This window comes from Nyctereutes procyonoides, unplaced genomic scaffold (genome assembly GCF_905146905.1).
Source record: "Nyctereutes procyonoides isolate TBG_1078 unplaced genomic scaffold, NYPRO_anot_genome, whole genome shotgun sequence".
Taxonomy (NCBI): domain Eukaryota; kingdom Metazoa; phylum Chordata; class Mammalia; order Carnivora; family Canidae; genus Nyctereutes; species Nyctereutes procyonoides.
Genome location: NW_026575160.1, coordinates 4,680,386 through 4,697,315, shown reverse-complemented (window position 1 = coordinate 4,697,315; position 16,930 = coordinate 4,680,386). Strand labels below are relative to the sequence as shown.

General features: G+C 38.2%; 1 protein-coding gene across 1 annotated transcript in view; it reads left to right on the top strand.

Annotated features, from left to right (window-relative positions):
• The window catches only part of CRPPA (CDP-L-ribitol pyrophosphorylase A), a 297,138-nt gene that overhangs the window by 54,454 nt on the left and 225,754 nt on the right, over positions 1–16,930 (top strand). The window lies entirely within an intron of this gene.

Genomic DNA, 16,930 nt, shown 5'->3' with positions numbered 1-16,930 from the left:
TGGTTCTTCAGGCCACTTTGTCCAGGTATGAGCAATGTTCCGCTGTTCATTTGTCCCTGTGCAAATGTGACCTCCAAAGAAGGCTTCACTGATAATCTTATGTAAAATTATCTCTTCTATCCCTTGATTCTGTTTTAGTTAGTCTTATTAGATACCAAAAATACAATCATGTAAAAATAATGGTAAGTATTTGTGGCTTCCTGATGATGGTATGTGAGTTCTGAGTGCAGGGTCTTTGTCTTGTTGCACCGGGAAGACTTCATGGCTTACATTAGATTCTTCAAACTGTCAAATGAAAGAATTTCATACACCTACCTATGTATATGTAGATATGTGATAGTATGTTGATACTAATGTAAATTACGAGTTGAACATGGGGATAAATATGTATGTAACATATTGGTGTATTTATAAATACTTCCTGAAACATTTAAGAAAGTCATGTGAAAATATTAGAAATATGGGTGAATATTGTAAAGTTAGTTAGTGGGAGCATTTTTGTAAATGTAAGCTTCTCAGGCTGTGATGCTAGAAGTCAAGTAGCAAACATTTGTTAGGAACTTAAAAGGTCACCTGAAGTTGTGTTTTTGGAAACTTCAGTGGGGCATGAAAATGCTCATGATTTGATATTGATGGGGCAGGATATAAAGTTCTATTGACTACATATGGTATGTATTTATGCTTATTTCTAAATGTAGGTGTGTAAAATTGAAAAACTGGTTGTACATATGAATCGTGAAATGGGTATCTGGATTGGTATTAATTTAAAGCTCATTAAAAACCTACAGGTGTGAGATAGTTAAGATAAACACTTGCATATTTGATTCTTCTCCATGCAATTAGATATTTAGTCTTTGGTTCTTATGATCCTAACTAAAATCTATTTCTTAAGAATATTTAATGACCGGGATGTCTGGGTGGCTCAGGTGGCTCAGCGGTTGAGCTCTGCCTTCGGCTCAGGGCCTGATCCTGGAGTCCCAAGATCGAGTCCTACATCGGGCTTCCTGCATGGAGCCTGCTTCTCCCTCTGCCTGTGTCTCTGTGTCTCTCTCTGTGTGTCTCTCATGAATAAATAAATAAAATCTTTTTTTTAAAGGAATATTCAATGACCAGTTAGGAAGTTGCTAAAGGAAAAGAAAAACTGGTAACTTAACACATTCAGTAGTAAATTATGTTTTCTCTAGGAACACGATGAAGATTTCAGGTTGGTCCAGACAATTTTTATTAGATAACGGCAAATACTTCTCTGCAGCTTTATGAAATAGCTTTTCCTACAAAGGAGCTTTTCAAACTGCATAATTCAATTTCAAGATCATATTCTGAAATGATACAGATTGTGAAATCTCTTGGCAGACCTAGCCTCATTTCTAACAGTTTTTAGGTTTTCAGAGAGTTTCATTTTATTTTACTTTGAGAGAATTTTAGAAGGCAATTTATTTTCACGAATATGTACTTACGTAGAGTACACAGCAGGACTCAACCAGTGCCAGTTGTTCTCTGTTAGTATGTACTTTTTGGTTTGTATCATAGACTGTACTGTGGACACAGTTAATATTTAAATAAAATTACAATGGAGATTGAAAAGCTGTATTATATTAAAAAATGGTTGTTTATCTTGAAAGGGTAAAAACACCTTTAAGGAAAAGCAAAACAAACCCTCAATTTGAAAACAAAACTTTCCGTTAAGTTTCTAAGAATGCGATGACGAGGGATGCCTGGGTGGCTCTGCAGTTGAACGTCTGCCAATTTGTCTTATTTCTCCTGATTTTTTTTTTTTAATCTTGCTCTGCTTCCTATCTCTATTTTTTTCTTCTACCAATTCTTTTAGGTAGGCTTATATATGCCTTGTCATTTTTCTGGTCCCATTTTGGGAAGCTTCTAAAGTGCTGGAAAAAGTATTGTGACCTTACATTGAGAAGAAGAATCTCCTACCTCCAGAAAATAATTTTGTAGGCTTTAACTGGAAACTAATTTTTCTCTTTTCCTTTATATGTATAGAGACCAGTGTATAAGTGACTGCTACACACATTTTTTTCTGTAGCTTCCCTTAATTTAATTTAAAACTGCTGCATCAAATTTTGATTCGTAAATATCTTAATTCTTACTATCTTACATGGGCACTTTGAAGGTAGGGGAAAATCTCTTGACAGTTGGCCTCCTGCCTGCCTTGTCTACCTTTATTAATGTTCCATCTCCGTAAGCACCCCCAAGTGATCTTTATAACTGCAAGTTTGTCCATGTTGTCCCACAGCTTTAAGACTTAATGTGGTCCTTGATAGCCACAACATAAAGTACCAGCTCCTAGCAGGACCAGAAATTGTCTTTTACTGCTCAGAACTGCTATCTGTGGGATCACGACTTGTGGTTTCCCTATTACATACGTACCTTTTATCCTACCAAATGTTTTGGGCATAAGCTTTCTGCTTATTAAACAGAGAAAATACTTCTACTTTGGGCTTCACACTCCCTCCTTATTTCCTGAACCCCTGAATTCCTGATAATTTTCTCATGTATTAAAACTATAGAGGATCCCTGGGTGGCGCAGCGGTTTGGCACCTGCCTTTGGCCTGGGGCGCGATCCTGGAGAACCCGGGATTGAATCCCACGTCGGGCTCCCGGTGCATGGAGCCTGCTTCTCCCTCTGCCTGTGTCTCTGCCTCTCTCTCTCTCTCTCTGTGTGACTATCATAAATAAATTAAAAAAAAATTAAAAAAAAAAACAACTATAGAAATCTGTTCCTGGGGCAGTCCGGGTGGCTCAGCAGTTTGGTGCCGCCTTCAGCCCAGGGCTTGATCCTGGAGACCCGGGATCGAGTCCCACGTCAGGCTCCTTGCATGTAGCCTGCTTCTCCCTCTGCCTGTGTCTCTGCCTCTCTCTGTGTGTCTCTCATGAATAAATAAATAAAATCTTAAAAAAAAATAAATCTGTTCCTTGTATCCCAATATATTATAATTTTGAAAATAGTATTTAATATGTATTAAGAGATACATTAAATTACAGACTTGTTTCAAGTTTAAATTTTAGAACTTTTAGTTAACAAATAATGTGACAGTTTCAGGAGTAGAATTAAGTGATTCATCGAAAGTACAAACTTCTTCATTCCATCTTATTTTGGGGCCTTAGATCTCTAGAACTGAGTTGATGGATCTGTCTTGGTTTATTGTTGGCTGCTATTGTTTATTTGTTATTAGCTGCCGTTTTAAACTACTTTTTCTTTCCCTTTCCAATCTAAATTACTAAGATTCTGTAAGAACTTCTGTTTAATGTTTTTTTTTTAAATAACTGTTATATATATTCTTAAGATATATCCTGTTTTGCTTTTTAAATTTCTGTAAAAGATTATCACTTTTACTCAGGTTGTCACTTTTACTCAGAATTTAGGAAATCATTCATGTTGAAGAATCTAAAACCTTTTTGATTACTAGATAACTTTGAATCATGCACAAACCACATTTTATCTATTGGTATCTTCCCGATGTGGACACCTACATTGCTTTCTACCAAACAGAAACAAATGTTCTTATGTCACTTTGTGGCCTTTGTACAAGTTTTCTTTGGGGGATGTATCAAGAAGTACAAGTGGGAGGTCATGGAGAAATGCCTTCTTAATTACAGTAACCTATTGCCAGATTGCTCTCCAGAATAGCTGTGCCTATTTAAGGACCTACTAGCAATGAAGTAGGAGGACATGGTTCTAGTTTTAGCCACATGTTCTATAGTTTGAATATTATTCTCATTCTGGTATTTACCTCTGTTGCAACTTGACTTTGATTTCTAGTGAGGATGAACTTTTCTACCTAATACGTTGGTGTGCTTCTTAATGCTTATTAATACTTGTCAATTATCATTTGAGTTTCTTGTCTCTTGTTGATTTGGTAGCGATTCTTGTATATCCTAGATACTATTACTTTCTTAGTTGTACACATTACAAACATCTTCCATTGGTCTTTAATCTCTTGGTTACAGTTTCTCCCACAGGGATTGAAGACCACCTAGATAATTCATTCATTCCCAAGGGAAGCCAGGTCCATAATGACTTACCTGTCCAGAGGTAGCTATAAGGAGAAATCAGCGATTCTGGCTTGGGAGACCAAGAGAATCTGAGGCAAGACATAGAATGGGACTGATGAATTTTTTATTGACCATTACTACTTTTATATAACTTTGAAACCTTAAGTTTACACTGATAAGATTTTATTGCAGTGCTTGGAAGCTATATATCAATTTATAGACCAAGTTGATGTCTTTAAATAGTAGGTTGTTTCACTCATGAATATAATTGGCTTATTTAGATCTTTTATGTTCTTTTCTTTTTTATGTTCTTTGAAGGATTTTTACTTACCTGTATGTTGTATGTTCCATGTAAGTGATATCTGATTTTATTACAGCTAATAAAAATAATCGATCTTCTTTTATACTTTGTAATTTGTATGTGCTATTGGGTGTTAACTTTCCTCACAGTTGCTTTTGGTAGATTGCACTTAGATAATTTTATTGAACTCTGGTTTTAAGCTTATATGTGAAGAAGTATTTTATATAAATGATAACATTATTTGCAGATAATGACAAATACGTCTGCTTCCTTCGAATCCTTCTGCTGTCACTTTCACCAGGACCACTGGTATTATGTTGTAGATTAGCAAAGAAAATGAAATTAAATTTTTTTTGGATTCTATCACTAAATGGACTTCATCTAATTTCTTAAACAAAATCTTTAAGTTTTTGGCTTGAAAGTCTTGAATAAATCCCTTTTCTTTCCTCTCCATAAATTACTTTTATTTCTCATTAAAAGAGTGCATAGAGTCATTAGCATATTAGTAGGAGATATGTTTCATTATTACATATCCATCAGTGCAGTTTTCTTTTTTTATTTTATAAATTAATTTTTATTGGTGTTCAATTTACCAACATACAGAATAACACCCAGTGCTCATCCCGTCAAGTGTCCCCCTCAGTGCCCGTCACCCATTCACCCCCACCCCCCGCCCTCCTCCCCCTCCACCACCCCTAGTTCATTTCCCAGAGTTAGAAGTCTTTATGTTCTGTCTCCCTTTCTGATATTTCTCACACATTTCTTCTCCCTTCCCTTATATTCCCTTTCACTATTATTCATATTCCCCAAATGAATGAGAACATACACTGTTTGTCCTTCTCCGGTTACTGTGGCCAAGTTCAAAAAGGGTGTTGCCTGAGTTCTCCTCTAGGATTTTGATGGAATCTTGTCTCACATCTAGATCTTTCATCCATTTTGAGTTTATCTTTGTGTATGGTGCAAGAGAGTGGTCCAGTTTCATTCTTCTGCATGTGGATGTCCAATTTTCCCAGCACCATTTATTGAAGAGACTGTCTTTCTTCCAGTGGATCGTCTTTCCTCCTTTATCGAATATTAGTTGACCATAAAGTTCAGGGTCCACTTCTGGGTTCTCTATTCTGTTTCATTGATCTATGTGTCTGTTTTTGTGCCAGTACCACACTGTCTTGATGACCACAGCTTTGTAGTACAACCTGAAATCTGGCATTGTGATGCCCCCAGATATGGTTTTCCTTTTTAAAATTCCCCTGGCTGTTCGGGGTCCCCTCTGATTCCACACAAATCTTAAAATAATTTGTTCTAAGTCTCTGAAGAAAGTCCATGGTATTTTGATAGGGATTGCATTAAACGTGTAAATTGCCCTGGGTAACATTGACATTTTCACAATATTAATTCTGCCAATCCATGACCATGGAATATTTTTCCATCTCTTTGTGTCTTCCTCAATTTCTTTCAGAAGTGTTCTGTAGTTTTTAGGGTATATTTTGAGAACCATTTGAATGGTAAATGGTTCTCCAACCTTTTATTTTCAGGTTGTAGGTGTCCTTCTGTCTAAAATGAGTCTCTTGTAGACAGCAAATAGATGGGTCCTGCTTTTTTATCCAGTCTGAAACCCTGCGCCTTTTGATGGGGTCATTAAGCCCATTCACGTTCAGTTACTATTGACAGATATGAGTTTAGTGTCATCATGATATCTATTTAGTCCTTGTTTTTGTGGATTGTTCCACTGAACTTCTTCTTAAAGGGGAATTTTAAGAGTCCCCCTTAAAATTTCTTGCAGAGCTGGTTTGGAGGTCACATATTCTTTCAGTTCCTGCCTGTCTTGGAAGCTCTTTATCTCTCCTTCCATTTTGAATGAGAGCCTTGCTGAATAGAGTATTCTTGGTTGCATGTTCTTCTCATTTAGGACCCTGAATATATCCTGCCAGCCCTTTCTGGCCTGCCAGGTCTCTGTGGAGAGGTCTGCTGTTACCCTAATATTCCTCCCCATGAAAGTCAGGGACTTCTTGTCTCTTGTTGCTTTAAGGATCTTCTCTTTATCTTTGGAATTTGCAAGCTTCACTATTAGATGTCGAGGTGTTGAACGGTTTTTATTGATTTTAGGGGGGATCTCTCTATTTCCTGGATCTGAATGCCTGTTTCCCTTCCCAGATTGGGAAAGTTTTCAGCTAGGATTTGTTCAAGTACATATTCTGGCCCTCTGTCCCTTTCGGCGCCCTCGGGAACCCCAATTAAACGTAGGTTTTTCTTCCTTAGGTTGTCATTTATTTACCTTAATCTGTCTTCATGGTCCTTAAATTGTTTGTCTCTTTTTTCCTCAGTTTCCCTCTTTGCCATTAACTTGTCTTCTATGTCACTCACTCGTTCTTCCACCTCGTTAACCCTCGTCGTTAGGACTTCTAGTTTGGATTGCATCTCATTCAATTGATTTTTAATTTCTGCCTGATTGGATCTAAATTCTGCAGTCATGAAGTCTCGTGAGGCCTTAATGCTTTTTTCTAGAGCCACCAGTAGCTGTAGAATAGTGCTTCTGAATTGGCTTTCTGACATTGAAGTGTAATCCAGATTTTGTAACTCTGTGGGAGAGAGGGCTGTTTCTGATTCTTTCTTTTGAGGTGAGGTTTTCCTTCTAGTCATTTTGCTCAGTGCAGAGTGGCCAAAAACAAGTTGTATTGGAACACGGGGGAGTATCACTGGTCCGTCCAGCTGGTCTTCTGGGGAGGGGCCTGCTGTGCTGATTCTCAGGTGTTAGCACTTGGGGGAGCTGCTCTACCCCTGCCTGGTGCAGGGCTCAGCGGGGGTTGTTTACCCCGTGGGGCCCCAGGAGGAACAGTCGCAGTTGCTACGGCAGCTCTGGAAGCCTGGATTCAGCCTCCGCAGGAACTACGGGGCTCGGGGCTCTCGGCTCTCCGTCCGCAGGGCCTGGAGGCTCCGGGGCGGGGCCGCTGATCTGCTCAGCTCGGGGCAGGAGCGTCCTCGCTGTCCTGGGCCCTCCCGGCCTCTGCCTGTCCCGGGGGAGGCCGGATCCTGGGCTGTGTCCCGGCGCCCTGTGCCCCGGGGCCTGCGCTGTTGGATTCGCGCTCCCGCCCCGCAGCCCCCTCCGCGGAGCCGCCGCCCGAGCCCCTCCGAGCTGCTCCGGCCCCGCCGTGCGCGCTGCAGCCCTTAGGGAGCTCGGCGCACTCTCCTGGGGCGCAGGTGTCTGTTAGTGTCCCCGGGAGCCCGAGGGCATCCCCGCCCTCCTGGGTCCTGCTCCAACTCCCTGCGAGCCCCTTTCCGCCCGCCCGGGAAGGTTGGTGCAGCTCCTGCTCCTCCGGGACGGGGCTCTCCTGTCCTGGGGACACTCGCCCCGGCCTCAGCCCGGCTCCTCGCGGGGCCCCTCCCCCTCGGAGGCCTTTTGTTCCTTTATTTCTTTTTCCCCGTCTTCCTACCTTGATAGAAGCGCGGACTCTTCTCACTGTAGCGTTCCAGCTGGTCTCTCTTTACATCTCAGGCCGAATTCGTAGATTTTCAGGATGAAGGTTATCTAGGTAATTTGGTGGGGACAGGCGATTTGGGGACCCTGCTCTTCCGCCGTCTTGCCCCTCGCCATCAGTGCAGTTTTCAATACCACTTGAAACATGCATATCATCCTACAAACAAATCAGTTTTCAAGTGCTGCTTATTTGATACACAATACTGTAAAGCCATTATAAATGACTGAGGAGGTATTTGGTTAAAATTAAATTACACTGCCCATATGAATCAAGTCTTATTTCACAAGAGTTTAATAGTATTCATCTGGTAGTTCCTATGTTAACTGGAAAAGACCACAGATGTGTTGCCATATTTTTCTTTTATATTGATGTAACCTATATATTTCACAGAACTTTATAGTTATTTGTTATTGTAGCAGGTAGTTGAATGCAAAGATTGTACTCAATTTATGAAAGTCCAACCAACCTCTAAATATTTTAAGTTAAATCAGTAATCAATCAAAAACCCACTGACGTGATTTTTTGAAAATAAACTCTTGAAATATTTTTATTTTTAGTCATGACAGTAAAGTAATTCTTATGAATTAAGGTACTAGAAGTGCAATGCAACTCATATTGAAAGTGTTCTAAGAATAATTTACATTTCAAACAGTGCATCTCTCTTTTTCCAGGAAGGCTTATTTCTTTACAAATTTCACAAGACATAAAAAAAAAAAAATTCCAGAAGACATCATCTTGTAATTTCTCTCAGTCTTGGTAATGGGGAATTCATATGATAGACTTACTGATGTTGAACTATCTTTGTGATTCTGAGATCAATGATACATAATTTTTTTTGTACTATATAGGACTTAACTACCTGGTATTTCATGTGGGATGTTTTTATAAGTGAAATTGTCATGTGTTTCTCATGCTGTCCTTACTTGATTTTCAGAGCAACACTATATCTCATGAGGTAGGTCATTTTCCCTCATTAATTATATGAAGCAAATTTTTTTTTGAATTTTTATTTATTTATTTATTTATGAGAGAGAGAGAGAGAGAGAGAGGCAGGGACACAGGCAGAGGGAGAAGCAGGCTCCATGCAGGGAGCCCGACGTGGAACCCGATCCTGGGTCTCCAGGATCACACCTCAGGCTGCAGGCGGTGCCAAACCGCTGCGCCACCAGGGCTGCCCTCAGAATTTTTAATATACTGTGTATATTAACCCCTTACCAGATAGATAACTTGCAAATATTTTCTCCCCTCTCATGGATTGCCTTTTCACTTAGATCATGTCCTTTGTTGCATTAATTTAATTTTAATATGGCCTAACTTATTTATTTCTAATTTTATAGCCTGTGCTTCTGGCTTTAAATCCAATAAATCATTGCCAAAGTGCAAGTCATGAAGTTTTCCTCTTAGAGTTTTCTAATTTTTATTCTGTTAGGTAGATCTTTGAGTTTTTTAATATGGTATTAAATAAAATCCAACTTGATTGTTTTGCATCTAGATGTCCAGTTTTCTCAGCACCATTTGTTGAAAGATTGCCCTTTCCCATTGAATGGTTTTTGCGTTCTTGTGAAAAAACGAATTAGTTTTCTATAAGCAGGGGTTTATTTCTAGGGCACTCTATTGTATTCTATGGTCTATACATCTCTATACTAGACATCTCTATACAACTACTTAGTTGATCACTGTAGTTTTATAGTAAGTTTTGAAATAAATTACAAGTTCAACTTTTAGTTAAAGACTGTTTTGGCTACTTAGAGTAATAAAGCACACTCTAATAGACAATAACAACTTTTCCCTTATTCTTCTGTCTTAATTATCAAGCACATTGCCTCAAACCTAGTAGATACTTGATGCAAATTGTGAAAATTTTAAAAACTAGGGGATTTGATAGTAGAGGACTTGGAATGCTCTTACAGAAAAAAAATTATTTTCCTTTATATACTCTAGAGTAGAAAACTAGACTGATTTTGAAAATTTCAGAGCAATACTCATAATTTTTTTCTCTTAATTAGTTCACACTTGTTCAAGAATGATGTCTTAAGATATGAATTGCTGTTTTTATTGCTGTTACATAGTTTCAAAAACCAGTATAGATGTAATCTAATTGCAAGTGTCTGTAAGAATAACAAAAAATAAAAGATGAGGCAAACAGTGGATACCAAATCAGAGTGTATAGAGTATATTAAAAATATGTAGTAAATTGTTCCTGCTCATCTGTAATCAAATAATGAAATTTCGATCACATTTAGTCCTTCAACCTTTTATGTTACCTTGTATAGTGTAGGCATTAGCATCCAGATAATAGCTTAACAGTTGATGGCCGAAATAAAACCGACTTCTTAGGTATAACCTAAGAACTCTGAAGTCCAATTTGAGGCTCTTTTACTTCAGAAAAAAATGGAGAGTGATGGAAAAAGTATGGTGAGATGCTTTGAGGATATACTTTCCAACACAAGAATATGGATATTAAAATCTTAGAAACCTATTCATATCTTTTCATAAACTATGCCTATTTTAAGCAGATGACTTAATTCATTTTTGTGTATATCTAAGTGACCTGGTATTCATCTGTGGTAGGTACCCATATGATAGTTTGGTTAAAGTTGGATTTCTTCTTTCTTTCTTTCTTTCTTTCTTTCTTTCTTTCTTTCTTTCTTTCTTTCTTTCTTTCTTTCTTTCTTTCTTCTTTCTTCCTCTCTTTTTCTCTCTTTCTCTTTCTTTCTTTTCTTTCTTTCCTTCCTTTCCTTCCTTTCCTCCTTCTTTTCATTTCCTTCCTTCCCAAGGGGGTTAGATTTATCAAAGGAGCAAGAGTGAGATTTGGAAGCCTGAAGTGAAACCGAAGCCATTTTTCTCATAAGGTCTTTGTGCTGTCAGACAAGGTGACAGACAAATGGTGCCTGGTGGGTTCCAACCTGTCCTTCCCATCTTGCTCTACTGTCTAGCTCATTCTCATGATGGGTAACCATCAATGCTGTTTACCATCATCAGCCTTAGTTCAGCTTACCCACTGAGGCAGTAGCTACACAGGGGCACCTATTGTTCAGACTTCTCCATGACTTTCTTCTCAAAGTTTCCCCTTTGGTGTCTGGGTAGGTTTGGCTTGTCAGATTGACTAGTCAATGATGACTCCTTTCCTCCTTCTACACTCCTTTAATCTGTGCCTTCCCTAGTAATTCTGACAGCTGTGTAAGGTTTGACTCCTATATGATGAGGGATTAGATCACTTATAGTAGCCCTGCTCTCCGATTAATAGTTTAATTCAAGTGTGGGGTTGTATCTACACTTAATCTACCTATCTGATGTACAGCCAACTCTTACTGGGTTGTGAGCACTGCTAAATTTTCTTAACTTGTTTACAAAAGAATACATTTTTAGAAGACACATAAGTCTTTCATAAAAATATTCTGTGATGGTTGGTGCCAAAGTTACTCGATTTTGTAATACAGCTTTCTTATTGTTTCACAAAGTATTGTCATAAGAACTAGAAAGAAAGTTTTGCTTTCAAGTGGTTCCCACAGACTTGTGGTTTATTGGTCTGCTGCCTAGAACTTTGAAGTCCTATATAACGACATAAAAAAGATTACTAAGTGTGTAATATTAAAGTTGGCATGTTTAGGAACAACCTTTGTTATAGAGAATACTCCCAATCTCAGTTAGTTTTGTGTAATCCATCCCTTCGAACTACATGCCCTTTAACGTGCACTTAAACTTGATGGATTTTAACACATACAAATATTGACACATGATTTCAAAGTTTGTTTCATTTTATGGACATGATTTTTTTGTACCTTCACATCTTGACAGTATTTCAAATTATGAATTAGAAATGTGATTTTTTGGCATTATCTGGCCAATTTGAGACCATTTCATGTGCATTTGCATAAACTCAGTTTTTAGGACTAGTAGAAATCCTTTTTCCCTGAGAATATCTTAGATGAGAGTTGGTCAGTGAAACTGAGCATGTACCGTTGAAGGCCAAGATGGTCACACATTTCATAAACCTAACAGTAGATAGTCTGAAACATTAAAAGAGTGGCAGCTTTCTGCTCAAAGTATTCTCTAGATTCTTCATCACATCATTATCCAGAGCTTTTGACTTAGACTAATGACAGAATAGCTGAAAGGGCCAACCCTCAAGTATATAAAAAATAAAAGCTATGCTACCTATGTATGTATTGAGAGAGAAATATATAGAGATGATGTATTTGCATTATATGGACCCGTATGATAGATAAATGTGTATGAAGGCATTCACCAACTAAAAGTAGACAGGAACTGCAAGAGATTGAACCCTTGAAAAAGGAATCAACAGTGGGTAACATCCACATTTACGTGTGGTGCCACTTAATTTATTGTCTCTCAGCTCTAAATCTATTTTTCCCTGTCTGGCTACATCTCATGGACATCCCTCTTTTGCCAAGAAAATTGTAGTTTCTTCAGTGGAGGGTGCTGAAGGGACCCTGTGGGAGGAAGGGATATTTCTTCCTGGTTCAGGTATGCTTGCATTCCTGTTGGCTTCAGAGCTGCCATTTGTGTGTGTGTGCACAGCCCTGAGTGCTATTTATTCTCAGCAAGTTTTTGATGATAGCTGTGGCCCACCATTCCCTGCCTGCCAGCTTTTGTTGGATGACACGGTAGTGGAGGTTTTCCTGTTGGCCAGTCCTAGCCTGGGGTTCTGTGCCTGCCAGCCTTGGTTCCCTGGCACAGCTGTAGGCTCCAGCTTGTTGGTGCCAGTGTGCGGTGCCCTGTTCGTCAGCCTTAGGTCCTTAGGCATCTAGTTTTAGTCCATGGTTTCTGACATCCCAGCCTTAGCTTGCTGACTGTGTCCCACCTCAAGTGCAAGACAGGCTGTTCCACTTCTTGACCATCCAGTGGGCTATAGCCAGACCTTCGTAAATGAGTTTTGAATTTCAGCCTTGGAGAATGGATGCCCCTTCTTTCTATGTTTGTTACTATCTTGGCTTTATTTCCTCAGATTTCTTAGTTTTAGTCGTTGACTATCATATATAGATAAGAATGCTTTATATTAAACCTTTCCTGTTCAAGCATGCATGGGGCAGTATTCCAAGGGGCCTAGGGAGAAAACCTCAACTGGAAGACAGAAAGATAACCAGAGGCTTAGGCAGGCAGTCACCCCAGAGGAGACAGAGTTGTGAATTAGAGTCCTGCCATGTTAAAGGGAGTTAGTGAATACCTTTGGATTTTCATGAGTACTTCAGAAGGACCACATTTTAGGAGCAGAGACCACTTAACAGGCAACAATCACCACCCTTCAGAGGAAGAGGAAAGAATCTATAGTTGGTAACACATGTCTTCAGTGCCCACTCAATAGTTCAATATTACTCTGTTAACATGAATCACCTTTCCTTTTTTTTTTTTTTTTAAGAGAATCAGTTAGAAAAAGAGCCAGATGTTGGAAACAGTAGTAGAGAATTTCAAAAGAATATTGAAAAAAATGTTGAATCTACAACTTTGACATAATAGTTGGGATATCACGAATTTCAAGACAAAAAGTCTAAAAGAGAATAAAAGAGAATACAATGAAAACTGAGGACTGAAAGAACATCCAGGAAAAATTATCTTGAAATCTATAGGCTGTAGTCAAAACAGAACTGAAGAATGGAGTGGACTTGAGAATAGACTGTTTTTTGATACCAGGGTGGAAGCCGCGAGTCTTGTTACCCCCTGGGCACAGATTTGGAACCAAGCACTTCTAACTGCTCTGCCTTACAGAGTAAAACAGAAGTCAGCCAATATCAAGGAGAGGGAAAACATACTTCCCTCCCCCAAGAATTTGTGGCTGTTAATCTATCACAATCATCCTTTTTGTAAGAGTAAGAACTGGGGCAGATTGCTGAGTGTCTGCTAGTTTCAGCAATTTAGGCATTGTTGAGTCAGTCGCCATACTTCCTGGAGTCTTTGTATTCTTGCATGTAAATGTGGTGAATTACATCAACTTTTGTTTCATAATTTTGAGATAGATTGGAAGTAATGTAGAATTTTTTTCTGTGAAATTTTTTCTGGTTCTAATTATATTTTAATAATAATAGGGGTATGTAAGTTGTTGAACCAGCCATTATAATTGTGGTCAGAAATTTTGATCAAAGACTACGTATTATGTAGTATAAACCTAATAGAGACAGTAGTAGTGCCTTAAGGTCATCTGAGTGAACACAGATCTTTGTACTGTAACACGAAATGAATTTAGACCCAGAGCAGGTGCCTACTCAAGCCACTATTCCGATGGGTATTTTTTACTGGGCTTGCCTGCCCTGCATTCTGGCATCCCAATATCATGCTTTTCTTATTCAAGCCTGTTTGCCCAGTGATGGAGTCAGAAACCATGATGATATGGGGAGTCCAAACATGCCCTACTTTTATTTCTACCTCTGTGTCCTTGAATAATGGCATAGTTTTTAGTTTTTCTGGACCTATATTCACACCTGTATATGAGGGATTTGGACTAGATGATGTCTAAAATTTTTGCAGGGCTCTGATTTTATGGTTTAAAAACAGGTATAGGGCTGGATATGGCAGTGACTATATATTAAGAACAGAAACGAGTAGAGATTGAGAAGATATCCAGTGGTCCTTTGGTGACATAAGCCTAAGTTCATATGAAGTATTAATGCAGCCCAGACATACAGCTGATAGAATGATGCAAAGTATATGTGAAGTCAAAGTAGTAAAAACTATTTGCCAGGTGAATCATGATAAGGATATTTCAAATGATGTTAGAGAATAAACAATTGCTTTGAAATAGATTTCACGCTTCATTTGAGACTTAAAAATATTTTAGTGACAGAAATATTGGTCTCAGCAAAGCTCTAGTAATAACTGATCTTTTAGCTTATAGAATTAAAACAGATTTAGCCATATATTTCTATTCAATGTTAATTTTTAAAAATAGCAATTAAGTATTAAAATGCATTATTAACTGAACAAGAGAAGTAAATCTCTATTGATTTAGAGCCACTTGCCTTTTTCTCTGATTGCAGTTCTCATTTGGATGTCTGTCATGTCTAAGCTTCTGTTTTCAGCAGCATACACTTTTTAAAAAGATTTTGGGCAGCCTGGGTGACTCAATGGTTTAGCGCCGTCTTCAGCCCAGGTTGTGATCCTGGAGACCCCAGATTGAGTTCCATATCAGGCTCCCTGCATGGAGCCTGCTTCTCCCTCTGCTTCTCTCTTTCTCTCTCTCTCTGTGTCTGTCTGTCTGTCTCTCATGAATAAATAAATAAAGTCTTTAAAAAAATTTTATTTATTCATGAGAGACACACAGAGAGAGGCAGAGACATAGGCAGAAGGAGAAGCAGACTCCATGTGGGGAGCCTGTTGCAGGACTCCATCCCAGCGCCCCCGGATCACACCCTGAGCTAAAGGCTGAGGCTCAGTCCCTGAGCCACCCAGGTTCCCCTCAGCAGGATGCATTTTAATCTGTTCTTTACTGCTCCATTAGTGAGGAGTTTGTATAGAGGGAGGACTGACCAAAGAGGAGTGTATGTGTGTTTTTAAGATTATGAGAGTCCCTTGAAACTGATGGAAAACATCTGCTTCTTCCTCACCCTACAATACACTTAATTTGTTGAATTATCTATTCATACTAAAGGAAAGGGAAACTACTAAGTTCACAGAGTATCTACTTTATGGAAGGCAGAATAAATAGTACGTGATATGTTCCTATTTTGTAATTGAAAAGTTAAGGTACTTGCACAGGGTCGAAATCTGTTAAATGGCAAACACAAGATCCAAATTGCAGCATCATTATAATACCTGTTCGGTTTCCTGAAACTGATTGTTACGACAATGCCATGCTTTGTTCTACTACATCTTGCTTATAAAAAGTATAATTACTTGTACAAATATCTTTTCAATAAGGTTGGCAACACCAAATGAAAAGACTGGAATATTTCCTTAGCTAGCTAGTTGGAAGTAGACTCAGCAGTTCAGTTTTTATTAGCTTATTGTCTTTTTTTATCTCTGCTTTTCATCTTTTTGGTTTAACTTTGTGGGTTAGTCCTGATGTTGAATATGTTTTAGATATACATGCCTTAGGGGAATAAGTGTATTTGAAATGGAAGAAAATAGGATGACTAACTCCATTATTTTCTGATGGAGTTCAGTGAAGGAGGTTGAGGAAACATCCTACTTAATTGTGCTTTAATGATCCTAAATTCCTTTCTTGGAAACACACCTTTTTCTTGTCCATAGTACTCTGTAAGGTGATAGAAAATGGCAAGGAATAAATATTTTATCCTCTAATTCTAAGAATAACTAAAACTTGTAAGATGCTTTGGTCAGGCTTTTTTCTTTTTCCTTAAGGTAATCGGAAGTTTATAAGTTAAAAAAATGTCCAAAGCCTTTCTTAATCTGATGAAGATAGGTTACATCATTGGTGCAGTCTGTGTGTTCCCTACCACAAAATATTAAATGGAATTAAGAGTATCAGGAAGATAAACTTTTTCCCTTTCATTAGAAGTAGGCTAGTCTACTTACTGCATACCTGATTTTGATGGATTTTAGAATGCATAAATGCTCTTTGTTTTCAATCCCATTCCAAATCATGTTATATCATGTCCTGGTGGTATATAAAAAAGTATAATATGTGAAAAAAACCTTAAAAGGCAGCACTCCACATAGAGTTCAACGAATTTTACTTTTCATATTCACCATGGCTTTATTCATTCAGGTAATGAATTTATTAACTTTTATTTCTCAAAGGAACATCGTTTCTTCCATAATTTCTTTTTCAGGAGGAGTTGTCACTATCGAATTGTGTAAAACTAAAATGTCTTATTTTCAGTAAGACATTATAAAAGCTAGATTTAATTAGAAAAGCTTACTCTTATCCAGTGTAAATGATAAACAGTATAATTACACACCTTCCCCCCCTCCTAAGTGTAGCTGCTTGCTTCTTGACTTTATTTTCTGGAAGATGAAACTGTGTTATAATTTTAAGTGGTATTAAGGTTTGGTAGGACTCTGTTTAGTTTGCATCCTCCAGGTAAAGTAAATCCTGAGAGAGCAGGAACAAAGACTCAGGAGACCCCGATTAGTTTTCAGTTTCTCTTTTGTAACTGACATCCTAAGTGCTAGACTAGAAACAAGATAATGATCTATTTATTTGTTAATGCTATTGTTAGTATACTGA